At 39.0% G+C, this 11,637-nt stretch overlaps 1 long non-coding RNA gene across 1 annotated transcript; it reads right to left on the minus strand.

Annotated features, from left to right (window-relative positions):
- Positions 1-624: 624 nt before the first annotated feature.
- On the minus strand, positions 625-1,430 carry LOC107819535 (uncharacterized). The gene is made up of 2 exons (XR_001655728.2): positions 1,167-1,430; positions 625-982 (listed from the first exon to the last, which is right to left on the minus strand). It is a non-coding gene; the product is annotated as an uncharacterized LOC107819535 (long non-coding RNA).
- Positions 1,431-11,637: the final 10,207 nt, after the last annotated feature.

Below are 11,637 nucleotides of genomic sequence, written 5' to 3' on the forward strand. Positions count from 1 at the left end.
TACTAATCCCCTTGCAGAATAACATTGCAAACCAAATGAATTAGTGTAGACTTACAATTATAAAGTCAATTCCTTTTCATGGAACAATAATGTATTATGATAAGGACTAATCCGATAGGAAGATACAGTGCAAGTCTTCAACTGTGCTCTCCCTTTTCTATCCCTTATATTGGTATTACTTTTATTTTTGGCATCAAAGCCGATACTTTTAACAAATCGGATTCTTTTGGCATAGCAAATTGTGTTTTGGGATTTTATTTTGCCGTGCGACTAAAAATATTTATGACCCTTAGTTAATAAACATATATTAACTAGTGTACATATTTTATACACTAATAATTTAAAATATGTATATTTGTCAGCTATTTTCTTATAATTAATTTCGCTTGTATGCGTTGTTATTTTGACTTTTAGGTGGACGCTTTTATTTCGATTTAACTATTCACGCTAGTAGACATAATTTTCTGACGAATATTATAGCTCCTGCTTTTTTGTTTCATTATTGAAAATTAAAATTATATTTAAACTTTTGGCTGGTCAATTTCTCAAATTGGTTAATAAAGCGAGAAAAACTTGCTGCAATACCGAAGAATATTAATTTTACAACTTCTTGGCTTTTGAGGCTATTCACGATCTATTCTTTTCTTTTCTTTTCATGATAAAAAGTAATGCAGACAGAAATGACTAATTGATTTTAGAGCAAAATTCATTTATAGCCCATCGGCCCAAACATATATCATCCAGTAGCCCAAAAATTGCAGTATGCATTTTATAGCCCAAAAGTAATTCTAGTGGCTAGCCTAAAAGTACTTAACTAAGAGACTCAGATCTGCAAAGACAGGTCGCAGAAAGAGAGGCGACTACGCCATGGCTGCAAAGACAAACCTCATTGCCGATCTTCGTAGATGCTCCGCTGCTTCAATCACCGCCATCATCGACTGTTTCAACCCCATCAATTATAGTTTCCAATTCCGAAGCTTCCCTATCAACAAGCAAAGAAACGTTCCGGTGTTAATTAGGCTAATTTACCTTCTCATCTCTTTTAATCTCTGATTTTAGCTTTTTCAATTTTTCCCCTTGCTCTGGTGTTAATTCTTGGCCTATTGAGTAATTAATTGTAGGAAAGAACATAGTAGGTTTAAAACCAACCATTGATTTGTGAATACCTTAGGAAAGAACTGGGATTTTTCCATGTTTGAATCATATAAAAACTTCCTTTTTCCATCTTCTTTTTCTTTGAAGAAGTTGGTTTTGCTCTTGCCAAACACAACGTTTTAATATTTACAAGAGTTGGGTTGTTTCTTCCCTTTTCTTGTCGTCATTATTGTCACTCCGGCCTTTTTTTATTCCAGAAGACGTGGGTAAGAGGGTTAGAGGAGTGTCTTATTCATATGCTAATGGTATCACGGATTTTGTTGCTTTTTCATCCCTCAATACTCCGTTCGAGATTAAGATTATATTAGTAAATTGCACTATGTAAAAAGGATACACAAAAGCGCTCAGGATACATTTATGATATATTATGGATACATTGCAAGATGCACGATACACTCTATATATAAAATTTATGCAATGTATATACTAAATAGACTGTCACTATACAAAAAATATACTAAAATAGATTGTCACTATACAATTTATATACATTAGACCATTACTATACAAAATAGACTGTCACTATACAATATATATACCCTAGACCGTCATTATACAAAATATATACAAAATCTGTCACTATGCAAAATACAAAATATATACAAAAATAGACTGTCATTATACAAAATATACAAAATAGACTGTCACTATACAAAAAATATACAAAATAGACTGTCACCATACAAAAAATATACAAAATAGACTGTCACTATACAAAAAATATACAAAATAGATGTAGCTATATAAAATATATACAAAAAAGACTGTCACTTTACAAAAATACATGATACACTCCAAATACACAGTGTGCACACATTACACATACAAATTGTATATAATTTATATACACTATGTTTACATATTAGAAAATACACATTATATACAATTTTGATACATTGTTCAGACAAACTATATATTCATGATACAAAATACATTTGGGGTACACAAATATATACACTTTAGATACACAAGCACACTCGAGATAGGCTCAATATACACTAAGGATACACTGTCGAACTTAGGATACAATATTTATACATATATATGCGCACACACACTTTATACATGTATATATGATTGAACTTTTCTCAACTATTGTTTTTCCACTTATATGATTGAAAAAGACTAAGTCGAACTTGGAAATTAACTAAAGAAAGAAGATGAAAATCATCACCAATTATGTGTGAGAACTCCTAAGAAAGAAAATATTTTGGAGGGAAGGGAAAAAAGGATTGGCGTGTGGTTTATTGTAAAAAGAGGTTTCATTCCTTTGTTTGGTTATGGAGCAACACTTGATATTTTTTTAAAGCTGATGTAAGAAGTCTTGATTTTTATTGTTTTCCATTGAATCAAAGACTTAATTGTAATGTAATAAGGTATTACTAGTTGGAAAAATAGTAAAATAATTATTTGCTCATGAAAAAATCTTGATTTTTTTTAATAACGTTTTATGTTCAATCAAAGATTTTTAGTAGTACTGTTAACAGAAATAAAGTGGGGGAAAAGGTGTTAGGAATTAAACGAATTGAAGAAAAGAAGTAAAAAAATATAGAAAAAGTAAAAAGTCAAAGGTGATACCTAAGAAAGAGAAAATAATTTGGTATTGGGAAGGAAAAATATCTGGGGAAGATAAAAAAGTAAGAAAGAGAAAACAATTTGGTATTGGGAAGGAAAAATATCTAGGAAGATAAAAAAGTTAGTACTAAAATTTACTTTTGTCTTTTATCTGTTGATTTTATCTACAATTTGATATTAGTTTTATTCGATCGGACATTTCGAGTTACGTGCAAAACCTTGGGCTAATACTTTTTTTTCAACGGCCATACAGGGTAGTTTTCTCTTGAATTTTCATCTTTGTTTTACCGTCATTACTGAATCTTAATATAAAAAAATAACTTTTATATACCTTAATCATTAAGGCTTAACTAAATTAATTTTTTGCATCTCAAAGGAAAATATTAAGTACGTAATGTTGCATTTTTAACATGATTTTACAAATTTAGTCGCAAATTATGTGCATTGAAAAATGTATAGTTCCATATTGCCCTTTATGATTGTATTTACACTTTATTAGTGAGTTGGTTTGGACTATAAGTTGTATTCTTTTTTTGTTTTTAGTTTTAAGGAACTGATTATTGGCCTTCGTATTATATATATTCATTAACAAGTGCTTTTAAAATATTTGTGCAATTGTTTGTTTATTACTTTCGATATGCGTGTTATAATATGTGAAATATATGCACGTACACAGAGACTAATACTATATTAAAAGTATGAAACCCCTTAGTGAAATGTTGTTCGGCTCTTTTACCCTTTAAAAACATATTTCATATTGGACAATAATTGCAATTTAATTTATTTTATTAAGGACTTTAAAATTAATTAAAATTTCTATTTACTCCTAATATTTAGGAATTTTAGATTGACTAAGATTTTACTCCCAATTTTATCTAAATTTGGTTTGGTTTGGTTTCGTCCAAATAATAAAATTTAAACGTTGGAACTTCATTTGGAAAGTTATTTTTTGTTAACATCTTTTCTTTACGTATATGACGATTGGCCATTGGAATAATGTGATGAACCACCATGTCATCATGCCACATAGGCGCCATTTGGCATATATTAATGTCATATGGAAGCTTACATAAGAAGAATGCTAGCATTTGTAAGAAGATTCTAGAGAGGTATGGACATTTCCTTAGGAAGAACCTAGATCCTTATGGATTTGCTAAGAAAGTCCTTGGAATCTTCTAAGCTTGTAGAGAATTTTAGAGAAAACCCTTATCTTGTAAATATCAAGGACTTATATAATAATTAATATTTACACACTAGTCCCTAGGAGACTAGTATATAAAGGGGCCACTTATTTGTAATTCACCAAGCAAACATTTCAAGTTCTCTCTAATACAAAGCTTCCTTTAGCAATTCTCTTGTGTTCTTTTTTCCATTCTCTTAGAGATCTTGAGTGTAGTAAGGCTGGCTTGGCATAACAAGAACGTGAGCAAGTTGTGCAAGATCGTGAGCGAGTTGTCAAGTGCTGCACGTGTACTTAGTTAACAACTAAGGACGTGACAATGTGGTATCGGAGCCGGGTTTCAATTAAGGGAATGACGAACGACGGAGAAATTAACGCTGCCAACACCCAAGCCAACGTCATCCAGGATGCTACTGGCAAGAGCGGCTGTAGAAAAAAGAGGAATGCCACCAACAAGAGCCAGGAGGTGCCACCTGAGGTTGTGTCAAACGAATTGCTTACATCCCAAGAACCATCTGCCACTGAGGCAAGCGAGGATGAAGTGGAGGTCTTTCCAGAGGCAGTCTCGCTCAGTAAAGAGTGGGTGATGAAGATGAACGCGAGGATGGACGCCGTGGAGATCTTTGGCCAACGCTTGGGGGAAGGTGGAAGACACCTTTAACGTTCTTGAGGGGCACACTCTTGAAGAGATTGAGAGTATCCAAAATGACTTGGAGGGACGTACACATACTGAGATGGAACTAAGACAAACCATCACTGCCTTAGAGTGCAGATTCATGGAGGCTTTTAGTACTATCGATGCTGTGAAGGCAAAGATAGAGTCACTCGAGGAGCATGTCAATGCTGGCGTGACCGAGGCAGCTAGCAATGTTATGGTGACGAGGGAGACCAAGATCGAGGCTCCCAAACCCCCGGTGTTCAAAGGTGTTCGTAATGCACAAGAAGTGGAAAACTTCATTTGGTACTTGGAGAACTACTTCAGGCAGGGCAAAGTGAGGGACGACGAGGCCAAGATCAATATTGCAGTATTGTACCTCTCAAAGACTGCCATGCTATGGTGGATAAGGAAGATGGCCGACGTAGATAAAGGTCTATGTACTATTAGCACACGGGATCAGTTCAAAGCGAAGTCCAAGCGACAGTTCTTTCCAAATAATGCCTTGTACGAGGCAAGGCACAAACTTAGGGAATTGAAGCAAATAGGGAGCATACGTAACTATGTCAAGGAGTTCACTACCCTTATGCTTCAAATCCCCAACCTGACCAATGATGACTTGTTGTTCCACTTCATGGATGGGTTGCAAAATTGGGCTAAGTAGGAGTTGCAACACCAACAAGTCACTGATATAGACCAAGCCATAGTGGAGGCCGAATCATTGATGGATTTTAGGCATGACAAGCACGACAAAGGCAATGGCAAGGAGTCAAAGGCTAACAATGTCAAAGGTGGGGGAGACCGTGGCAAAGGCAAGGAGATACAACAACAATACTCCAAGACTCAAGATCCCAAAAAGTCGAGTGGTCGTTAGGGCTATGCCGAGAAGAAGGCACAGGCCGAGAAGAAGGGATGCTACATATGCGGAGGGCCACACAGCTTCAGGAATTGTCCCGACCTCAAGAGCCTCAGTGCCATGGTCCGTGAACGGAAGGAGCAGCCGCAAGGAGAGAGTTCGGGAACCGCACAGTTGGGTATGATCGGATTATGTGGTGCTTTCACAAATCAAGATATCCAACCTACCGATAATGACACTCAGTACGTGGATCTCACCATCAATAACAAGCCCACTCGTGCAGTGGTGGATACTGGAGCAACTCATAATTTCGTAACTGAGGCTGCCGCAAAGAGACTAGAATTGAAGCTTGCTCCAACCAAGTCTCGCGTCAAGACCATGAATGCCGAAGTACAAAATGCTCATGGGGTAGCTAATGGAGTTGGTGTCAAATTGGGAGCTTGGAAAGGTATGACAAAACTTTACCGTAACCGCTATGGATATCTTTGACATCATACTAGGGCAAGAGTTCTTTAGACATTGTCATACTTTGATCGACCCCTACCTCCAACGTCTCTTGGTTATGGAGCGAGAAGGAGCTTGCATGGTACCTACAATGACTATGCCACACATACAGAGCCAAGAACAACTCTCAGCTATGCAGGTTGTCAAGCAGATCAAGAAGGGGGAGCCGACGTTCGTGGCAACCATTGCAAGTCTAGAGGAAGACAAGAATTTTCAAGAGGCAGTGCTGCCTTGCATAGAGAAGTTGCTTGAGGAGAACAAAGATGTCATGCCCGAGGAGTTACCTAAGCATTTTCCGCCTAGGCGAGAGGTGGATCTCAAGATTGAGTTGGAGCCAGGTGCTAAGCCACCTGCATTTGCCCCATATCGTATGGCACATCCCGAGCTGGAGGAGCTCAAGAAACAATTGAAAGAGTTGCTGGATGCTGGTCATATTCGCCCATCAAAGGCACCTTTCGGCGCACCAGTATTGTTCCAAAAGAAGAAGGATGGATCGCTGCGCTTGTGCATAGACTACCGAGCACTTAATAATGTTACAGTGAAGAATAAGTATCCAATCCCGCTCATTGCTGATTTGTTTGATAGACTTGGGCAAGCCAAGTACTTTACCAAGGTGGATCTTCGAAAGGACTACTACCAGGTTTGCATTGCGGAAGGGGATGAGCTAAAGACAGCATGTTTGACGATATATAGAGACTTTGAGTGGTTGGTGATGCCCTCCGGCTTACCCAATGCACCAACCATATTTTGCACCCTTATGAACAAGATTTTTCATCCCTACCTTGATTAGTTCATGGTAGTCTACCGAGATGACATAGTCATCTACAGCAACACATTGGAGGAACACATGGAGCACTTAAGGAAGGTTTTCCAAGTCTTGCGAGAGAACGAGCTATATATCAAGAGAGAGAAGTGCGAGTTTGCACAATCAAAGGTGCACTTCTTGGGCCATGTCATTAGCAATGGCGAGCTACGCATGGACGAGGCTAAGGTACATGCTATCCAAGAGTGGGAGGCACCCATAAAGATAACTGAGTTGAGATCCTTCCTTGGCCTTGTTAACTACTATCATCGGTTCATCAGTGGATACTCAGCAAAGGCCGCACCATTGACTGAGTTCTTAAAGAAGAACAAGCCATGGGTTTGAACAGAGCATTGTCAAAAGGCGTTTGAATGCCTTAAGGCAGCTGTAATAGAGGAGCCAGTCTTGGCATTACCTGACTTTGCCAAGACATTTGAGGTGCACACAGATGCCTCAGACTTTGCCATTGTGGGGTGTCCTGATGCAGGATAAGCATCTCATAGCATTTGAGAGCCGCAAGTTAAATGAGACGGAGCGGCGTTACGCGGTGCAAGAGAAGGAAATGACTGCCATTGTGCATTGCCTTCGTACATGGAGACGTTATCTGCTCGGGTCGAGGTTCGTGATCAAGACTGATAATGTGGCTACTTGCTACTTTCATACACAGAAGAAGATCACACCAAAGCAGGCTAGGTGGCAGGATTTCTTAGCCGAGTTTGATTATGCACTGGAGTATAAGCCGGGAAAAGGTAATGTTGTAGCCGATGCCTTGAGCTGAAAAGGCGAGCTTGCTGCAATCACTTCAGCGAGATAGGACATTCGGGAGGCAATAAAAGAAGGCATGCAACATGATCCAGCAGTTAGACAACTTATCGAGTTAGCTAACAAAGGCAAGACGAGACGGTTTTGGATAGAAGACGGCCTACTACTTACCACAAGTCATCGGGTCTATGTTTCTAAGTTTGGAGACATTAGACGACAGATCATAAGGGAGAGGCATGACACAATGTAGGCTGGTCATCCAGGCCAACGTCGCACTAGGGCCTTGGTTGAGCTAGTCTACTATTGGCCACAAATGTGAGATGACATAGAGTGCTATATGCAGACTTGTCTTGTCTGTCAACAGGACAAGGTTGAACAACAACAACCCGGAGGACTTTTGGAGCCACTACCAGTTGCAGAGTGTCCTATGGGAGAGCGTGACTATGGACTTTATCACTTGCCTACCGAAATCCAATTATTATGGTACTATTATGGTAGTCGTGGATAGATTTTTCAAATATGCCACCTTCATGCCTGCCTCACCGGGTTGCACAGCTAAGGAAGCCGCCAAGCTATTCTTTAAGAATGTGGTAAAGTATTGGGGCTTACCAAGGCATATCATCAGTGATCGAGACCCCCGCTTCACTGGGAACTTTTGGAGAGAGTTGTTCGACATACTTGGCACGGAATTGCACTTTTCTACTAGTTTCCACCCATAGACGGATGGACAAACGGAACGGGTCAATGCCTTACTAGAATGCTACTTGAGGCATTATGTAAGCGCACATCAGAAAGATTGGGCAAAACTCCTAGACATTACCCAATTCTCTTATAACTTGCAACGGAGTGAGTCCACTGGGCGGACACCATTTGAGCTAGCCACAGGCCAACAACCACAAACTCCACATTCATTACCAGCCGCGTTCAAGGGAAAGAGTTTGGGGGCTTATCATATGGCCAAATGATGGGAGGAGCATCTCGACACTACTAAGTCCTACTTGGATAAGGTAGCTAAGAAGATGAAGAAGTTTGCGGACCGTAAGCGATGTACCACATACTATAGAGTTACGGACATGGTCATGGTGAAGTTTAACCCAAGACCGTTCAAGGCACTACGGGGCATGCATCAGAATCTGATTCACAAGTATAAGGGGCCATTTAAGATCATCGCCAAGGTAGACAAGATCTCATACAAGCTTGACATGTCATCGTATCTTAAGATCTACCATGTCTTCCATGCCAGCATGCTTAAGCCATATCATGAAGATAAGGATGATTCGAGTAGGGGCCAATCAAGTCGAGCGCCAATGTCTATCACCACCTCGCATGATCAGGAGATTGAGGCTATCATAGATTACTAGGCCATGCGAAAACAAGGGCAAAAATCCACCGCTATGTTCCTCAACCATTGGAAAGGGCAATCATCGGAGGAGGCCACGTGGGAACGATATGAAGACTTGTGGAAATTCGAAGATAAGATCGGAGAGTTTATGCAGCAGCATTGCGCCGCGGTAATCGCAATATTGGGTGGGGGAGAGTGTGATGACCCACCATGTCATCAATGCCACATAGGCGCCATTTGACATATATTAATGCCATGTGGAAGCTTACTTAAGAAGAAGGCTAGCATTTGTGAGAAGATTCTAGAGAGGTATGGACATTTCCTTAGGAAGAACCTAGATCCTTATGGATTTGCGAAGAAAGTCCTTGGAATCTTCTAGGCTTGTAGAGAATTCTAGAGAAAGCCATTATCTTGTAAATATCAAGGACTTGTATAATAATTAATATTTACACACTAGCCCCTAGGAGACTAGTATATAAAAGGGGCCACTCATTTGTAATTCACCAAGCAAACATTTCAAGTTCTCTCTAATACAAAGCTTCCTTTAGCAATTCTCTTGTGTTCTTTCTTCCATTCTCTTAGCAATCTTGAGTGAAGTAAGACTGACTTGGCGTAGCAAGAACGTGAGCAAGTTGTGCAAGACCGTGAGCGAGTTGTCAAGTGTCGCACGTGTACTTAACTAACAACTAAGGACGTGACAATAAGCTCTTAAAATTTCGTCAAAGAATTCGACCATTGAATTTTCCACTTAAAAATTTAGTCTATTGAATTGAACTTACGTGTTTTATACTTAAAGAGGAAAATAAGTGCTTTAAAAATAGTGTGGTTAAATATGTCGTTAAGTGTTTTAACTACATTTTTCTCTTCATTGGTTAAGGGAAATATAGTATAGATAGATGAAGAGAAAAATGTATACATTATTTTCACATTGGACGAATATTGTATACTAATTTCGCTTGGTTTGTTAAATGAAAATCCTTATTCCCTTCAATTTTATTTTAAATTTTGCGACTTGAAGAAAATCATGTATAAGCGTCTGTCCAAGTACTATCCATTTATGAACTCAATTATAAGTTGTTTACAACTTTGAACTACTTTTAGATTTAAGGTATTTTCTCAATATTTAGCACTTTTAAATTAAAAAATATTATTTATTGGATTTTGCCTTATTTAGATAGAAAAATTTAATACTTAAGTTTTAAAATGAATTTTAATTTTATCTTATTAAATTATTATTTTTAATTATATGATATAACTATAAATGTGACAACTATTAGTAATGTAGTAAGATTTTAATGATAAAAGAGAACATACGTGAATTAATTGTTATAATATTCATTCATTTGAACTTATATGGGTAAAATCGAGCCCATGGTGCACCCCGATCTCCGACAGGATAAGTCAGGCTCAAGACATGATGACAAGGGGCCGACATCGAGGTAAAAGTCTTGTCGAGTCGGAATTCGGGGCATGACGGTTGCCCCCGAGAATATCGGGGTCATGGTTCCGGACTGGTCTTAACCTCGAACGACTTCGAGGAACGTTATCGGACAATCAAGTATAGCCAACAGAAGGCCGAAATATCTGTGACCGGCCGGATATCACGGCAGAGATCTCGACACATATCGATAAGGAGCCGGCAATAAGTTAATCAGAAGATTTTTTTACCTTTTATAGAGATGTACCTAAAGTAGGACTCCCCTACTATATAAATGGGATCTGATAATTCATGAAACACATTATAACACGCACTACAAAGCAATACATTATTATTATTTAATCTATTATGAGCTCATTCTCTTATTCTTTAGTGCTGGTCGTGGTGAGCCCGGATCGAGGGTGACTATTTTACTAAGGCTGGAACTACCCTACTCGTGTGATTTGAGTTTATTCTATCTTTGTTTGTTCAATATTGACTTAATTTATCGCTTTGTATCGAATTAATCCGCATATCCTTAAAATCACTTACAAATTTAATTGTTATCCGATTTGAGAGTAAACAACTTGGTGCCCACTGTGGGGTTGAGGATAATAGCGGCGATTTGGTACAAGTTCTCATAACATACCCTATTTTACACTTGTTCTTTGAAGTGTCTCTAATTTCATGCCAAAGTTCAAAATGTCAAACTCCCAGTCAGCCCCTCTAAACGTGAATGCTGAATTCGGCCACCATGGCGAGAGCAACAATGTAGCTCCTAGTAATAAGGTGACCTTGGATGACCTCAACGGAGTTCCAGTTGCATACCCAATCAATGCTAGCTTGCATATGGCTATCAATGTAAATTTGCCTACCGATTCTGAGAACAACATCCGCATGGAAGCCCGATCGGTTGCACGAAATACGCACAACGGCGAAGATGATGGGATCAACTTGCGGGTGATCTTCGAGATATTACAGGACCAACAGGCAGCAATAGCCCAGCTCCTAAACCAAAGCCATGCCCCGAGCAGTATTGAGCCCGAGCCATCCCGGGAAGTCATTCGCATAAGTGAACAAATCACGGAGAGGCCGAATGATATTGAATCGGGGACCAACCCTAGATCATAAAGGTGCTCGAGGAACTGACAAAATGGATAGAATGGTGAGAGAAGAAGATCGAAGCCAATGACAAAAAGGTGGAAACCTACAACTCCAGGGTCAACCAAAAACCTTTTCCTCCAAGCACAGCTCCGAAGCCGATTCCTAAGAAGTTCCGCGTGCCCGAGATTCCTAAGTATAACGGAACGACCGACCCAAATAAGCATGTGATCTCCTACACATGCGCCATCAAAGGGAATGACTTGGAGGATGATGATATCGAGTCTG

The sequence above is a fragment of the Nicotiana tabacum genome, chromosome 21 (genome assembly GCF_000715075.1).
Source record: "Nicotiana tabacum cultivar K326 chromosome 21, ASM71507v2, whole genome shotgun sequence".
NCBI classification, from domain to species: domain Eukaryota; kingdom Viridiplantae; phylum Streptophyta; class Magnoliopsida; order Solanales; family Solanaceae; genus Nicotiana; species Nicotiana tabacum.